Source organism: Astatotilapia calliptera, chromosome 16 (assembly GCF_964374335.1).
Source record: "Astatotilapia calliptera chromosome 16, fAstCal68.1, whole genome shotgun sequence".
In the NCBI taxonomy this organism is placed as follows: domain Eukaryota; kingdom Metazoa; phylum Chordata; class Actinopteri; order Cichliformes; family Cichlidae; genus Astatotilapia; species Astatotilapia calliptera.
Window position 1 is genome coordinate 15,876,152 of NC_137437.1, and position 18,059 is coordinate 15,894,210.

The window sequence follows — 18,059 nt, forward strand, 5'->3', positions numbered from 1 at the left end:
ACGATATTCGTATCGATATTGAACCGTTCGATACAGTGCTTTCGGTTCGGTACGCATATGTATCGAACAATACAACATTTGTAATTTATTTTATCAACTTTCCTTCTGACGATGCTGTCTGTGTTGAGCGCTCAGTGAATCTGCGTTCGACTACTCCGCCTAGGCTGCACTGTCGAGCGCAGATCCACTGAGCGCTCAACACAGACAGCATAGTCAGGAGGAAGAGCGCAGGGCAAGCTAGCGAGACAGAAGTTAAGCTCTCCTTGCAAGATGGACCTCCCCCACCCTCATTCAGATCTGGCGTTTGGAATTATTTTGGTTTTCATGTGACGTATGACCCTGAAGGTAAGCGAGTCATGGACTAAAGTAAAACAGTATGTTGGATGTGCCATGCAATGCTTAATTACATTGGTGTGAACTAGTGTGTTAGCGCAGTTAGCTCGTTAACGTGTTGGCCGTCTAGCCCCATGCACGGGGCGATCGGCGGTAGCTCGTTAACGGAGATTTGCCGTGTTGTGGCGTTAAGGTCATTTCAACGAGATTAACCTGAAAGCACTAGTGGGAACACAACGAATATGACTGCACATTTACGCCGACATCATCCTAGTGCAAAGACAAAAACAACAAGCATGCTACTAACTTTAGCCGAGTCATTTAGACAGCTGTTAGCACGTGATTCTCCTTATGCTGCTGAGAATATAGCCCAGAAGAAGCGGATAGTATAGCTTTTATTTTGGAAAGAGACATTTCTCTGTAATAAACTCTCTTTTCCAAAGATGAGTGATTCCTCAATCAGATACAGGGCTTGCAAAATCGCTAGCCCGACGTCCCGGAGCTAGCGATCTTTCCAGTCGGGCTACAAAAATCTCTCTGCCCTGCCCGTCGGGCTATTGTAGGAAAAATATATGTCAATGCTTTTGCATTCTTTCAGAAATGTAGCTGGGTAATTATGTCATTGGCATCGGTGAGCCACTGTCAATATGTGACATATTGAAATCGCGTTTGAATTTGCGCTTGTTTTTTTGCTTTCACTTTGCAATGACAGCACTGATCTGTGAGTGATGATAATTTGTGCACCAATTCCTCTGACATCGTCTTATTAATCGTTAGCTTACTATGCAAACATGACAAGTGAAATCTCCCGCAGCAAGCTTAAACATGTGAGAGGTTGATCGCAGAGAATCGCTGAGCTTATGTGAGTGCGTGTGTAAAAGCAGCAGGATTTATATTTGACTACGATGACCTGGATGACTGAGAACCTTCACAGACAGATATATATTTTAGTTCTGCTGAGCCAAATAAGACAGGTCAGGGTGAAGAAGTGACAGCCAAAGAAAAGCTTACCACAAAACGGAGAAGTTATGACAAATCAGACTATAAGGCAAAAAGAAAGTGCAGCTTTATGGTTTCATGGACAAAAGAATTTCTGTGGCTGCAATATGACGAGCTAAATAACCAGGGCTGCACATAAGTGGTCCGCAGGTGCGCATTCGCTGTCAAAATAAAAAACGCGCACAAGGGTTAGGGTTAAATTTAAAAACTGTACTTTTGAGTTAAAATATATATTTATAATTTTAATAAATGACAAATTAAAAAGGCATGAACATTTTTTTGTATCGAAAAAATATCGAACCGTGACACCAAAGTATCGAACCGAACCGTGAATTTTGTGTATCGTTGCACCCCTAATTAATTTATTTATATATATATATATATATATATATATATATATATATATATATATATATATATATATATATATATATATATATATATATATATATATATATATATATATATATATATATATATATATATATATATATATATATATATAGACACACACACACTTAATAGAGATGTTAAATGTGTGGATGTTAATGAAGTGGACTTAAAATATATCCTTTTGTTCAGAAATTTGCCACAAAATAAAAACCACTTGTTTTGTTTTTTTGTAGGAACTCCTGGTTTCATAATAAAAAGTTATAAGGATATATATATAGGATTGCTGGGTTTGCACATCATTAGGGTCCCCTGAGTGGTAGGGTGGAGTTTTGCCCGCTCGCACTTCTTCATGATGCATTCCGTAAAGGCATAATTGGATTGGGATCTCGGGGGTTTGAATGCTGGGTCATCACCTTGGGCTCTATGCCATATTCATCAAGAAAGAATATTCCCGACAATAATGGTCTTTTTTTTTTTTTTTACTTTTCTATTGGGGGAGGGGGGGGGGATATTAGCCGTTTAGGGGAGGCAGCACCCTTGCACTTGCGGTGTGTGTTTTGTCTGTAACTACGTTTATGTCCACATGAATGTCAAGTCCCAAGGTTTCCCAGAGAACACCGTAACAATGATTAATCTTTCTCCCTTCACCTGTCAGCAATCAGTGTATCAAAATGCAAGCTGTGGCATCTTCATAAATGAATAAATGGGGTTATGAAAAAACACACCAGATACAGATCAGATACAACTCCCTCGTTACAGCTGTCCAAATCATTTCTATGAAATTGGCTGGACCCCTCAATTTTTTTCTTCTTAATATGAACTGTTCTTCCAGAGGATACTTAATTATAAGGCAAACCGTCATTAACTATAGTTATTTTAATGACATCACATACAAAAACCTATGACGTCCACATTGCTAACTATGGCAAAAAAATATTGATAATTCAGAATAATAATACAGAATTAATTTTATTAAATATTTATTGTTTATTCACTTTACTTTTACCTTCTACTTTTATATAGGATATTATCTGGTCCCAGCCCTAAATACAGAATTTAACAACCACAGAATATCACAGATATGCTGGAAAATGGTCAAAAACCCTGTCTGATTATGTGTTCATTAAAGTAACTTGGAAATGATATACACATACTCTGCAAAAACAATACTTTCCCCAAGAGTTAAATCACCATCAACATTCTTCACTTTGAACTGCATCACAAAGTTCCCATACTACAGGAAATAAAGACTGGTTTCTTATCTTTTTGAAATTGCTGCGTCCCATTCATGACTCACAAAAATGTTGGATAGTTTAAAACGACCTGATCGGCAATGTTGATTTAAAGTAAGGTATCAGAAAACAAATCACAGAACAATAGCTCACAACTAAGCAAGTAACTGCTACTATTACTCACAATACAACACCCTCCAGGAAGTTATTATAATAAAGCATGTTTGACCACTGCAAGGTCAGGTTCAACAAGCCCTTACTTCTAATGCACTCCTTTACCTTAACTAGAAAATAAGACGTCTATTTTACTGCAAACTGCAGGTTCCTGTCAGAGCAACATTAGATCTCGAGTACACTTTATAGCAGTAGCACAAACATGTCATGTGTGTGCGTCTGTCGGTCAGTACAAAGCAAAGTGCTAATAAAAACCTAATACTTCAATGGATTAGTACAAAATTTGGTTGTTTCCCAGTATGAGTGGAAGTTTAAACTCATGACACAATGCTCTAGGACAGGTGCACCACTAGATGTATTATTTTAAAAAACAAACAAACAAAAAACAGGAACATAAATGATCAAAGAAGCAAAAATGGGAAAATGAAAGCTTTTTTTACTAATATTTTGTACTCTCAAATAGCTAACTTGACAAGTGTACAGTGACCATAAGCAGTTTTAATACATTAACATGGAAGATAAACAATTCAAAATGACTAGGGTAAGATTGCATGCCGTGCACTAACAACAGTCCAGCGTTGTATGAGGAAATAACCACCCAATGAACCAATGCACTCATTTCATGTTAATACTCAACACTCTCAGAATATGTTGTGAAAGACTACGTTAGAAAGTGAGGAAACAAGAACACTGAGCAAAGTCTTCTGAAACTATTCTACACCCATCCTTTTTTGTGTAACACGAACCACTGCTGATTATTAACCATCCCAAGTTTTACCTTCTCTCTGTGCCTTCAACTCCATTTGGTTTTCCATTCTACTCCTCCCTCGGCTATGGACCTGAATTATTCTCTTTGATCAGATCCTACAGTGAAGCTCCCAAGAGAGAACAGACTGATGTAGTAATAGCAATGCAAAAAGAGTGGTGCAATTCAATGCAGACCTGTTGAACAACTTCTACACCCCTGTGCATATGTGGATAATTTACAGCATTTATTCTTTATTCAAAGTCATCCTTTGACAGTGGCTTGTTTTTAAAATATTATGTGCCCAAATCATTAAGCAGATCTCCTAACTAATATCACTGTAAACGACCGTGTCATCAGACTTTGAGTGCATACATTTGTTTCCTTTACTCAGGGGGCTTGTTTCTTTTCCTCCAACCTCACAACAATCAAAAACAATCCAGCAAAAAGGTCTCAGAGTCAACACACCATAAAGCCTCTCTTTCTCCAGAAAGCATGGGAGAATAAATGGAATTTACAGCATGTGGTGAAATTATTTTAGGCTTCTGAAATTGTGATTGTGGCATTAGTATCAGAATCTGGGATATTTTTGTTTTGTCTTCCTTTTTTAAATTTGAGCCTTAATATTTGCTTAATGATCAGCATATAAAAACAAAAACAAAGATTTTGCATACTCCATCTACATTCCCATGCATCTGCTCTGTGCACTAATGCTCACCGCATTTGAAGAAAACATTTTCCAGGACAGTTTACCATGTTGTTCATTTTCCCTGCCCAAGGATGATGTTCCATGATCTATATTTATCTACATTTTCCAAGACACTTGGGAACTCTTTAACAAGCTTCAAAAGAAAGTTGTTAAAGCTTCTCTTTCTTTCACATGTTTATTTGTCTGTATTACATAACTGTTTTGGCGGCATACCCATGGAAAACACCAGAACAGTTTGGTAAAAATGAAAGTGTCAATACCTCAAAGCTACAAAGCCTTTTAATATACAGACAAGGTCCAGTTCAGTTCTTAGCAGCCATGTTTTAAAATCAGCCAACTAAGTTACAGTGGTACTGTATATTCTCTGTGATTTGAGGGTAGATAAAGCTGGAAATGTGCCATTTCATGCCATCAGTGTGTTCTCCTTGCTGGCCACTTCTTTTTGCTGATATCGTAAACAATTTAAATACATCACACTATCTGAGCTCTCCTGCTCATATTACATGGTTTTCTGCACCACAGGCACCCATAGCTTGACATTTTACACTACACTTCAGTGCCGATTTAGTGTGGCCTGAGCACCGGATGGCATTTCTGCTTCTACGACATGCAGATGATATAATTTCTTCCACATAAAACAGTGAAGCACCGTACACACATCTGCCGGCAGCTCTTTCTGCCCTCCCAAGGTCGCGTTCTAACAACTGCAGCTCTGCCAACCCAAAAAACAGCAGACTGGGTGAATAGATGTCCTGTAGCAAGTGTATATGACTGTGTCCATGTGAAAGCGACAAAGAGACACTCAACAGCGGAAAAACAGAATGTGTGCAGTATTTAATTCTCCGGAGACCCCTGTGGCATTCTGAACCTTACATCTCATAAATAAAGAAGGATTTCCTTCAGCTGTAGCCATGCGTGTGAGAGAGGCTAAGAGAGAGAGAGAGCACAAATGGATTAGGGGATGCCTATCATATTGCTACCAGCAACTGAATCAACTCCCAAGCACGCAGCAGTATATTTGAAGACAAATACAAGACAACAACATATCTTTAAAGCCTAGATTTTAACAAGTACATGATCTGGTGATTTCAGATGGTAACCTTCCTTAAAAGCAAAAATATCAAACTTGAGTTATTCCAAAGCATTAGTCTGTCCTTGAACAGATTTCATGGGCTCCAAGTTATGTCTTGGTGAGCCAAATTGTCACACAGACGGTAGCTGTGACTACTTTTGACTGAAGTTCAGAGAGGCTGTCTCTGCAGCTCTTACATCACACAGAACTGTGATACAAGCCTGGGAAAATACAAGTCAAATAAAGTTAGTAGGCCACTAGACAACCGTTGTAATCGAATTACTGCATAGATCATAAATATTCAGTAGCAGCAGCACGATCGGTCTATTAAATATTTCATACAAATCAAGATAAAACTGGGTCATTTGACTAATGGCGTTGATTAATCAATTTATTCGATTAATGGTGCAGTCCATGTTCTGAGGCACATCAGGCTGCAAAACACTGCTCAGCAATTTGTAATAATTGAGGTTTTCAGGCAAGGCTAAGGTTGGTGTCTAACATTTAATGAAAACATCTCTAATGCTAATGGAACTAAAGGGCTGCCAGTTTGGGCTATATAACATTAACCAACTTGTAGCTAAAACCTGCAGCTGCATATAGATGTTGTGTGTTATTTCTTGTTTTCTTCACCATGTAACTGTGACAACAATGTTTAGCTCCTGTATTGTATAAGCTGTGGAGCGGGTGGCACGTTTTCACAAGAGTTGAATTCCATCCATATAATCCCTCCCATAATGCATGCCCCAGCAAATGCACACTGTCTGCTCTTACTTTCTTATTCTTTTCTGTAGTGTGGGGATTTCCCTTAATCTCAAGGATTTCTGAATCATCTTGTGGGAAATTACTTAGAATCACATACCCGATTCTCTGCAGACTAAAGTCACAAGCTATCGACAAACTTCCTCTCAAAGTCATACTGATGAGAATTCAATAAAACCCTTTAAGATAAGCAGCTGGGCAGTGGGGCAAGCTACACTGCATGCCCTTGGTGCACAGATGGCTACGAGTGCATTATTTTAAATCTAATAAATTGTGAAACAGGCTGGTTTTGCTGATCTAGGTTTGCATCTATGCTTATCTTAAACACGTGTAAACTGGAAAAACTGCAGTCCAGAACACAGAACAGTCTCAGATCAGTTAGGCTCATCTCAAGTCCCTGAACTTCCACAGTTTGTCCTCCATTACACAGTTCAGAGCTGAAGATGCTGAACTTGTGTATCTGTATTGCAAGGGCCAAGAGTCAGAAATTTCTGAGAAAAATATTGACTATTCAGGATTACAAAGTTATACAAACTCAGAAGATCTCACAATACCACAAATTTACAAACGAGAGAGAAAAACTTTGCAATATAACATTTTTGGGGGTTCAGGGACACACACACACACACACACACACACACACACACACACACACACACACACACACACACACACACACACACACACACACACACACACACACACACACACACACACACACACACACACACACACACACACACACACACACACACACACACACACACACACACCACTGCTTCCTGTGTATGTTATTGGTAAATGATACCGAATAAAATTTGTAATTATATTTTGCTGAAGAGAACTACATGTGATTTTACCTCGGAATCACAATATCATAAACATTTGGAGTTTAATAAGAAAAATGATGTAGACTAGGCTCTTCAGAACAAAAAACAAAACAAAAAAAAGGTCACACAGTGATGTGGATAAGGCAAGGGCTTTTTAATGCATTAAGATCTAAATTGGAGAGATGCAGTGATAGCTGGTTCCATCATCCATACGTATGGATGTATGTGTGTAAAGCAGTCCCTCTGTGGTATGAGGAGGTTGATGCAACCTTGCAAAGTAAAATCAGTGGGGTTTTTTGTTGTTGTTTTGACACAGTTAGGAACATTTGCACTCAGAGGTAGTGTGTGCCCCTTATTATCAGAAATATTCAGCTGATAAACTCTGAAAGATGAATGAAAGCTTAACTGACTCACAAAACTAAGGCAAAGCAAACAGCTAGATTGTTTGCACTGGTAGGGCAGTGGATCTTTTGGGAATGTTGGGTCAATTTTCAGTCAGAAAAAAAATAAAAACAATTTCCTATTATCCAATTCAAATCATCCCATTTGTAAGAGGAAATATTTTCCATTTCATTTTCAGCCTACAACTGAAAACACAGTCATGTTTTTAGCTGAATATAAGGCTACAGCCTGCAGCCTATTACCTCTGGAAGATTGGAAACAGGGGAAAGCAGCTCGTATATGTATCAGCAAAAATAACAAAATCTGACTACCAGCAACTCCAAGATTAACAGTATTAACAATGAACAATGCATATCAATGTTCAATCTGTTAGAATTAACTCTATGGTTTAATGAGAGAATTACTTCTTAAACTTGGTTTAAGCCATAAACCAGTGACTTCCCCAAGTCTTCACTGGCTTGAAAGAACATTTTTTCCCTAAATTGTCAAAACATTGAAGGTCATAAGTATTTTTTTTCCAAATCAGATTGCTCCCATTTTTCAAATTAATCTTAGGTTTTGATGAGTTTAGCCAATTAGCGAAATTACTGGACACGTCATTCCAACCTGTAACAGTGAGAGGCGTGTAATTTAGCAATCAAAGAACGCAGCAGCTGCAGTGGCAAATCTGAATGGCAGGTCAAGATGCATTCACACTGAGGTTAGAGCAAGGGCAGATCGAGTGAAGAGCTTATATGTTAGTCCCGGCTGAAGTTCATTACTGGCAGGAATAAAGAACAGCTGGTAAAACATCATTTGGCATTTGAGGTAGTACATGTGTGCATGTTCCTCAGGCCAACATTAGAGTTATCAATGCTTGAGTAATTTTGAGTAAACAAGAGGGTAAAATCAATAATAAAGAAAAGTAAACATCGTCCCAAATGTTCCATAGGGCTATTGTTATCTTTTTTTTTTTTAAATATTATTTAGCTTGTTTAATTTTATATTTAACATTAAAAAAACAAAACAAATCCAAGTGACAAGATTACCTCATAAAAACATAGCCGATGTCTCTCCATTGCAGAATGTGCGCCCTATGCGGAATAACTCATCCATTCAGAAAAACTAATCACAAATATGAATCATAATGTTTACTAGAGTGCGAGTGCCTTTCACAGCGTCCATAGGAATGGTGAGAGCTTGTTAATGAGGCTGAACCGCAGAGGGATGGGAGTAACGTGGGCTGCGATGCTCGGAGGGGAACTTGGATTTTTCTGTGAAATACAGATAAGCAAAGCCCTCATGCTCTGTCTGCACGCCGCCTGTTTCTGCATCAGTACAGCCAAAGGGGAAAACGTTCACTTAATTAAATCAATTAGAGCATGAAGGGCCTGTCGAAGCCTCCGCAGAAAAACAACAGGATGGAATAAACTCACAAAAAGTTCAAGTTTTTCCATGAGCCATATAAATTTCTCTTCATTTCACAACTTTTAGATGTCGAAAGTCATGCAAATGGTCTGAATAAGATGGTGCTGTGGCCTTTAATTAGTCTTTTAAATTCTTTCTAATCTGAGACATAAGGAGTAAAGGGCGCATCAGTATTTGATCACTAATTTTTTTGGTGTACTTATAGTTATTTTCACTTTTGATCAATCTAATTAAATTTTAGAGATGCACAAATATTGATCTAAAACATAAAATGTGACTTTTTATTTATGTCATTATTTGCACTCAAAGTAAGATGTCAAACTTTTGTCCAAAGTTTTAAACTCTTACAGTAAAGTGTTGGGTTTCACCCTCGCTCAGATTCTCTCTCCACAGCCCAAGTAGCAATTTTCTGCTATGCAATCTGAACCCCATACCTGCTTAAGGAACATGTGGGACAGCAGTGGACTCTTGATTACTGTTTAATGAGCAGTTCACCGGAAGGTTTATAAATTTAAGGTCATATTTCTCCACAGAGTGAAGCGAAGCTGAAATCATAGTCTGCATGGGTAATCTCCCTGAAGACCTCAGAAGCTTTACATCTCCCAACCCTCAAATCTCCATCTATATCCATCATTTCAGTAAGAAAACCTGCCAACGTATTGCCTCAAACTCGATAGCTGTCTGCAGAAATATGCCGTCTTCTCTTCTGTTTTTAAAATACAATATAATGTCCCTAACTTGCACTCAAACTTGCAACTCAGGTCTTAACCTCAAACTGCAGATTAAAAAGTGTGCAGTTTTGACTCTGTGGATAAGAGTATGCAAGACTGAGAAACTGTGCAATCGTACTCTAACCAGCTTTACTCTTTCACAGCCTCCCCTCCCTCCAGCACTCACCCCTGCCACCTCCCTTTCATCACAGAGCAGGATTAGGCCTGATGCCCAGTGGTGACACAAGGACACTGAAGCCAACATACTGTTAGATCAGTTGTTGGGCATGAATTAGGAACTCGAACCGGGTGGAAGGAGATGGAGCTGGGAGGTGATGACAGAAATGAAGGACAAGAAGGAGAGACTAGACAAACTCAAGGAACAAAAGAGGAACACAGGAAAGACAACAGAAAGTCTAAACTACTGAGTAAAGTCATCAAAAAAAAAAAAAAAAAAAAGGAAGCCAAAAGCGACAGCCTGGGGTGTGGTGTCCACTAGACACTAAATGTTTAGATGCTGATGTTTCAACAGGTGATGTTTCTCATGGCTTTGTTAGCCTATCATAAAGTAATATAAATAAAGATGTAGTGCTACAGGCATGAAAGTCTGATGTTGTAGTTATAAAGTAAACTCTGGGCAAAACTTAAAACAACATAAAGCAAAAAACAGACTTCAGAGAATACTATACACTGGTAAATCTCATTAATCTGACCCATCTTCATTACAGTAAAGACTTTAAGTCTTATTTATATAGACTAGGACCCAATGCATCAAATGTACTCAGTTAACAATTTAACAGAAAAAACAACATGAAAGGTGTTTGTTGGTTTTGGAGAGGTCTGTGTGAGCGTTTAAGTCACACAAACTCTCTTGTGCTCTGTGATGTTTATGGACCTGGGCTGGTGGTGAAATGTGGAAAAAGCCTGATGTTCCAACACCATCCTCTGTGCAGAAAGAAGTAGTCTGTTTGTCACTCCAAAGGGCTTTTTGTTTTGTTGTGGGTTTTTATTTTTTATTTTTATTTTTATCCTCTACAGGTATTATTGCCGTTTATGGCATTTTGAGAAAACAGTGAGCTTTTTTCTTTTTAGTGAGCTGAGACCTTCAGCTATAGCAGACACTTCTCTTACAGGTAGGTACTAAGTTTGAGCGATTAGACGAATATATCAACGATAGGCCGAGCCTTTCACCAATCGTTTTTACAAGAGCAATTTATTCATCTGTCTATCCATCCATCCATCCATCCATCTGCCCATGAGTAAGTTTGCTAATAATGTTGGTAGAAGCTAAGAGAAGCAGTCAACGGAAAAAAATAAAATAAATAATAGCGCTATTTTAACAGCACCCTCTTCCAGCTGCGAACAAATGCACCTTTCTCAGAGTGCGCCCAAATGCAGCGATTCATTTACTCAAACTCATAAAAGAAAGAAGGAAAGGCAGTACACAAAAAAAAGTAAGTTAAAAATCAAATCATCTCTTCTAGCAGACATTTTAAAAAGACAATCTGACGTAAAGTATTTGGCGCATCTCAAATAAATAAATAAACGAATAATCCAAAAAAGTAGCTATATTATTGCTGAAACAAACAAGAAAAGAAGGTCAAATATTCCCTCCAAACAAAACGTATAAATTCTAAACATGCAAATCAGTGTGTGCATGATTACATTGCTCCACCTATCAAAAAGTCACCTTCGCAATTATATTGCCTATCGTCGGTTAGTGGACTTACTATTCAGTTGGAAAATTTTTACATATTGCCCAACCTTAGTAGGTACACACCTACCTGTTAACAAAGAATCATTCTATCTTGATGATGAGATACAAATGTTACTAGATCTGTTAGAATAAAGCCTCGTGCCTAGGTTATACTGTTACAGACACTTACAGCGGCCGATCACTCATTCTGTTATACTTTTTTGAAGTCAAGGCCCGTGTGACTGGAGTCTTAAATTGCCAATGGGATTGCAGCAGACATGTTCAGATGCCATCAGATTAACAGAAAGAGAGGAATGAATGTCTACATTTTGGCTTCCAAAGAGAAGAAATAATAACCACGATAGACCAATACATTTTAAACATTCAGTTTAGCTATAAAACTCAAAGTTGAAACTCCCACATTTTTTTCCAGGTGCAGCTAAGATTACTAAAGAAGAGTTTTAATCAGTAAGATACATATACATTTTACTTGGTGTAGATGTATTTTGTGTCAAAGTTTATAAAGTGGAACCTGTTAAAGGAACTTTAACAGTTGCCTTTATCTCTGAATTGCTTAGGATCTCTCACATGGTTCACCCACAACTGCATGCAACATTAACCGTCAAGTGCAGGATCTCTATTGTTTGCTGGGCCTACCACAGCCATAAACAGTATAAAACAGACACAGCTTCCATGTTGGTGAAATAAAGCCAATGCAGAAGTCCCTAACAATCTGCATCTATCTGGAAGACACCAGATGGTGATAGCTCCAGTTACAAAGAGATTTATGGTTCTATAAAAGTCTATGGGAAAGGGTTTTTCATCCCTGACCTCTGTAAAAGCTTCTCTACAGAGTTTATGGGCTCAGTCACTAATTTGAGGTTATACTGAATAAATATTAAGTCGGTCTTGAAAAGAAAAACTACTTTTCAACTGCTGCCTTAGTGACAAACGATCACCTCCGTGGATCTGTCCGTGTATTTGATTTGGCAGATTTTTATGCCGGATGCCCTTCCCGATGACACCCCCAAGGGATTTGTGTCTCCTCCCGGCATCAAACCAGGGATCTTTTGCTTGTTAGGCAAATGTGCAAATCACTACACTGTGAAAAATCATGTTAAAAAAATCATTGCACAGAATAAGCAACACCTCGGACAAGATGTAGCACACTAAGATAAGGAAGGGGAAATTCTTATGATTCTTATGATGATCACTTTATACACTAACAATATTTGTGCATAACTTAACTTTCCATTTTTCAATATTTGTTCAAATAAACCACATTGCGCTAAAGTGACCGGCTGACACTTCCATCCCAGAGCCATGTTGATAATAACATTGAAAAAACAGAAGAGAAAAAAAAAAAAAAACATTGATGGGCTGCAGTGACGTGGTATGAAGGAAATAACACCAACTTTAAAAACAAACAAAACCTAAATGAAGAAAGATTATATTTCACCAACAAGACCACACACACACACACACACACACACACACACACACACACACACACACACACACGGTAACCTTCCTGATCCAGTTTAAACAGCAGCATGAATCAACTTTCTTCTCTTACATTACAGAGTCACAGAAGTCATAACTGCATGTACTGTCAGTTTAATGGACAACTATTCCCCAGATTACCGATGATTACAATGACAATGAGATGGCCTTCATCTTGCTTCCATCATGATTCTCTTCAGAAGCATTGCTCTGTCTTCTCACAGCATTTATTAATTCCTTCTTCACTCCTAGTAAGCCTTTTCCCTGAGGGACACGAAATTTTATGCTTTCCACATGAAAAAAAAAAAAAATTTTTCCATGGATGTTTCCCCCTGCTGTAGGCTCCTGAAAATATTGCTGGAAATAAATTTCTATTAGGGCTGGGCCATATCATACCGTTCACGGTAATACCGGTATAATGTTGGGGAATGATAAGAAAATGAAATATCACGATAGAATATGGGTAAAACGCGCATGCGCAGTGCCTTTGTTTTCATACACAGATGGCGGGAAAAGGATGGCGGCGATGGAGAATGAGAAGGGCGAAAGCAGATCGTTGAATGAAACAGATAAACCAGAATTGGTCTGTAAAAATGCTGCAACTTCAGTGGTGTGGAACTGGTTTAGCTTTCGTCCGTCAGATACACAACAAAGCACTATTTTTGGTAGCGCATGCTAGCGGGCCGTCGTTATTACAGTGTTTTTTGGAAAATACGGCACACTTAAATTCAATCCTAAGATTTTTCTGAAAATCGACAGTACCCCTTATAATCCCGTGTGCCTTATGTACGAATTCTGGTTGTGTTTACTGACCTTGAAACGATTTTATGTGGTACACGGTGCTCAAAAATCTGTCAAATGTTTTAGTACTTTGCTAAGCTATGAAGCCGTACTGCTTGATGGATTGTCGGAGCATTACGGCTATCGTAGTCAGGAGACTCACGGAGTGACACATACTATGCTTCAATAATATTACCGTATTGTGTGTGTATAACCCCTTTTTTAAGTTTTGTGGATATTATGCATGGTTATGGTGAGGACATGTCGGCCAATTTCCACTGGAAATGCCTTTTGGTTAAACTGTCAGCAAGGAAAGTTATATCGTTATAGCAAATTTTCAAATTTATTTCGTGATAAATATTTTTGGTCATATCGCTCTGCTCTAATTTCTATTATTTTGTTTGGGAGGTCTACACAGAAACCTGCGTCTTACACTTTCTTCACAACGTTCCATACAATGTGAAGAAAGTGTAAATAAAATTACCCTCACTCTCCAAGAGACAGTCCATGTAATATAGGTCATAAAATAAAAGGGGATGATGCAATAGGTTTTAGAACCCTTTTCTCACAGCAGGCATAAAAATAAAGATATTTCGCCTGCACTCGAAATCTTAAATCATTTAACTACCACTTATGTTATTAGACTATAAATGATTCATTGCTACATTACAGACAATTTAAGATCGCATATGATCGACTCAGCGCCTTCTCTTAAAAAAAAGAGAGAGAAAAAAAAGAAGACCACTTCAAGTACAAATCACATAAATCAGCAAAATGAGAAAGAAGCAAAGCATCACTTGCTCGGAACAAAGTCATTTTCCACTGGCTTCCACTCAAAACAACAGAGGAACAAAATATTGTGTGGGCACAGCGCGGCAGTATGCAAGGGATTTTTTTTTTTTTTAAGGCCCATTAGGCATATACAAGAAAGACAAGCAGAGTAATTAGTCACAGCTCATAAAAGTGCAATCAAATACACAGAAGAAAGAGGATTTGGATTAGTATCTCGTATGTAAGAAGAAAAAAAATGCAGCTCAAATGACAAACGTGCACATGTTCCAAGTTTGATAGTGGAAGTTAAGACATGCAGACGAAAAATAGCAATTTGTCACTAAATGCAAGGGCGATCTACATGCTTGTATATATATCAACATCACATATACTAAGAAATATTCATATTATATTATTTTCTCTAAATCGGCACCAAACGTTTATACAATACCACCTCATCTGACGTACAGAATATTTTGTTCAACACTTGCTACGAGCTGCCTTCATATCAACTTCAAGTGACAAAGCTCATGCAAGGTGGAAACAAACAAAGTCATATATTAACACCAGTGTTTGTTCTTTCTATCAGATTGGATATGAGGTTAATCATTACCTGTTGTCCAGGTTGCTTCATTCACTTAGACATATTATGGTAGGAAAAACCATGCATGTTTTAATACCCCAATACTGAATCACACACTGGTTAAAAAAAATGCTTCAGTTCATCTCAAGCATTTAACACTTGGCAGACTATTATAGGGGAAGTTCCCACAGATTGACTCTTAAAATGTTTGACTTTATTAATTGATGATGGCTGCCTGAACGCACCATTGGTTTCAGTCTCTGCAGCACATGGAGCCAATTTAATGTGTGTCATTTTGAAAAGGGCTCTTCTACAAGTCCAGCTTATAATGAAACATGTCAATTATAAATTCTTGAAAGGAGAGGTAATGAAAGACTGCTTTAAATGATGCGATTGGAGCAACCAGCCAAAAAAACGAAAAGAAAGAAAAAAAAAGTCCCAAATAATTGGTTTACAAAGACTTTAAAGAGGAAAAAAGCAGCATCTGCAAAATTGACTTAATCAACTTTACATTAAAATGACAGAATTGCTTAACATGTGCACACACTTGGTAATTCCTTCAAAATGTACCTATAAAACATAAAAAATGCCTTAGATCGAAACCTCATTTAAAAGCATGCATGCAACAGGATACAGCAGGGTTGCAACAATTATCTGACTTTTTATCATTACTTATTATCATTACTTTTTCAGTTATAACTGTTTATAAGTCGTAAAATTGGAGGGGGAAAAAAGGCATGGCGTGAGTTATTTTAATACCGCTTTTTTTGTCTGCCAATCAAAAATACAATAATATTCAGCTTACAATCATAGAGGATCAAGAAATGCAGCAAATATGCACTGTGAGGTGGAATCAGACCCAAATTACCCGATCACCCTAATTCCCATAACTAATAGTTTCAGGTCAAATTTAGGGTTTAACTGAACCACCACATAATCTACAACACTCATACTAAATGTTACTTGAGTGTGAAGTCAGCCCGAAAAGCTCACCTTTCCAGTGAGTACATGCAGTTACTGCACTTCTCGGTATCATTAGCAGTCTTTCTAGTTTTAGTCATGTTTCTGATATGCTGGAAATGCAAAGCACTGAAACTCGCGTTCTCTCTTTGCTTTGTGATGTAATGGAAGTTTATGCAATTCACACTTTATCGCTCCATTATTGCACATGCCTACACGGCATACCTGTTCATTTCTGAGTGAACCTTGTCCTAGACTCAGAGCTAACATGGTGCTCTTGTCAGAGGGTGTGTCGGCAGAATAGGTGTGCCACGCAAGTGTACCTGCATGTTGAAAAAAAGAAAAAAGAGAAACTGTGCTTTCTTATAACCTCAGTCCTTGCATTTGCATGCAAGTGTAAATTTCCCCCCGTCTTCTAGAATAAAAGGGACTTTACTTATGGACAATAACTGCCACAGCAAGACAGACAATGCATGCTATTCTCTGCTGCTATTGATGAGGACGACGCACGGTGTAGTTACCATGAAAAGCCACTAGACATTCAACATTGACAATCTCGGCATGTGGCACCAGTCGCCAGTCTATGGTGTTTTGGCAAATGTGGTTCATTGTGTAAGCCACTGCGTTTTTAAATAGGCCTGCTGACAAACGCAGCTCATTGTAAATGTAAAAAGAATGACAGGAAATTGTGTGTGGGGTTTTATTAATCAGAGATATAAATGCGAGAAATTACTCAAACAAGAGCAGATGCCTGAGAAAACAGTCTAAAGGACCTGCCTGAGGATTGCTTGAGTAGCTTGCGCTTATAGGCCTTTAAGAAGTGGCCCCGCAAAAAAAATGCTAAACGGTAAAGTTGATAAATTGGAAACCATTTGTTCTGACTCTAAAAATTAAAAAAGAAAAATATCACTGTTTGTGTGGCTCGTTAACAGCAACCACTCAAACGCAAGGAAAAACCGAGGCTGTAGCACACAGCGTCCAGTGAAACCACCTCTGAGTGGACAAAGACCCAGCGTCAAACCTACAAAGTGGCACGAGCAAGCTGCCGTTTTTCTTTACCCCAACTTTTACCTCAGCTTGTAATTACATTTTTCCCGGGCAAATATAACTGAAAACGGTCGTTTAAGCAGCACTGAAATGGCCAAAACAACCAGTCCAACTGCACCAACTTAACACAGTTCATTTGCGGTTACAAGGCTTACCTTAGTGTTCACTCCAGTGAGAATGGGCAAACAGCGACACGCTCAACAACAAACCCCGAACCAGAACCCGCCAATCAAATTGTAAGTTAGGGAGCCCGCGCGAAAGCCGCGAAAATAACCTCCTACATCCACATAACCACCGGTTTCTCTATTTTTCTTTCTTTTAAAACAAGAACCGAGCATGAAGTGTCCGACCTATTATAGCTTGTTTTTTTCCGTCGCAGGCTGACTGCCTCCACCTCAAGCACTCGTTTCAAGCTCAGTCTACGGGGCTGCCAACTTCCGCTCTTTGCTTTCAAAATAAAATACCTCTGGGCGTAGAGACGTTGCAGTCAAACAAGACTGAATTTGAAGTCCGGAGGAGATGGTGACAGAAATGTAACTTCCAGGTGGGAAAAATGGGCTTTTATTAAATGTCTTTAGATTTTTAACGTTTTCTTTTAAGTTTTTAAATCATATATGTCTTATGTTTCGGTTTATGGCTTCTTCTTTTTTTATCTCAAAGTAACCAATAGTTTTATTTAATAAGTTGATTCAGATGATTCGTCAGGATGTCTGCCCTTTTAAAGGTGTCTGGAGGCTTCACAAAAACTTGTTTCCAGAGGAATTCTGGTTCTTCTCCTTCAGCCGACTGCTCCTTTTAGAGCGTCACCACATCAGATGCTCTGACTCCATCTCACCCTATCACTGACAACCTCCTCTGTCACACAACCACCTTCACTACATCCACAAATCGTCTCTGTCATCTTCCTCTTTTCATATACAGTAGCCTTTGTTCAATCTACCACCTATCCCT

The 18,059-nt window shown here is 38.4% G+C and overlaps 1 protein-coding gene across 1 annotated transcript in view; it reads right to left on the reverse strand.

Moving 5' to 3' along the window:
• Positions 1 to 17,540, reverse strand: part of LOC113007710 (cytoplasmic protein NCK2) — a 41,596-nt gene extending 24,056 nt beyond the window's left edge. The window contains exon 1 of the mRNA XM_026144569.2: positions 17,264 to 17,540. The gene's annotated coding sequence lies outside the window, so the exon portion shown is untranslated. The remainder of the gene's footprint in view (positions 1 to 17,263) is intronic.
• Between the last annotated feature and the right edge of the window lie 519 nt (positions 17,541 to 18,059).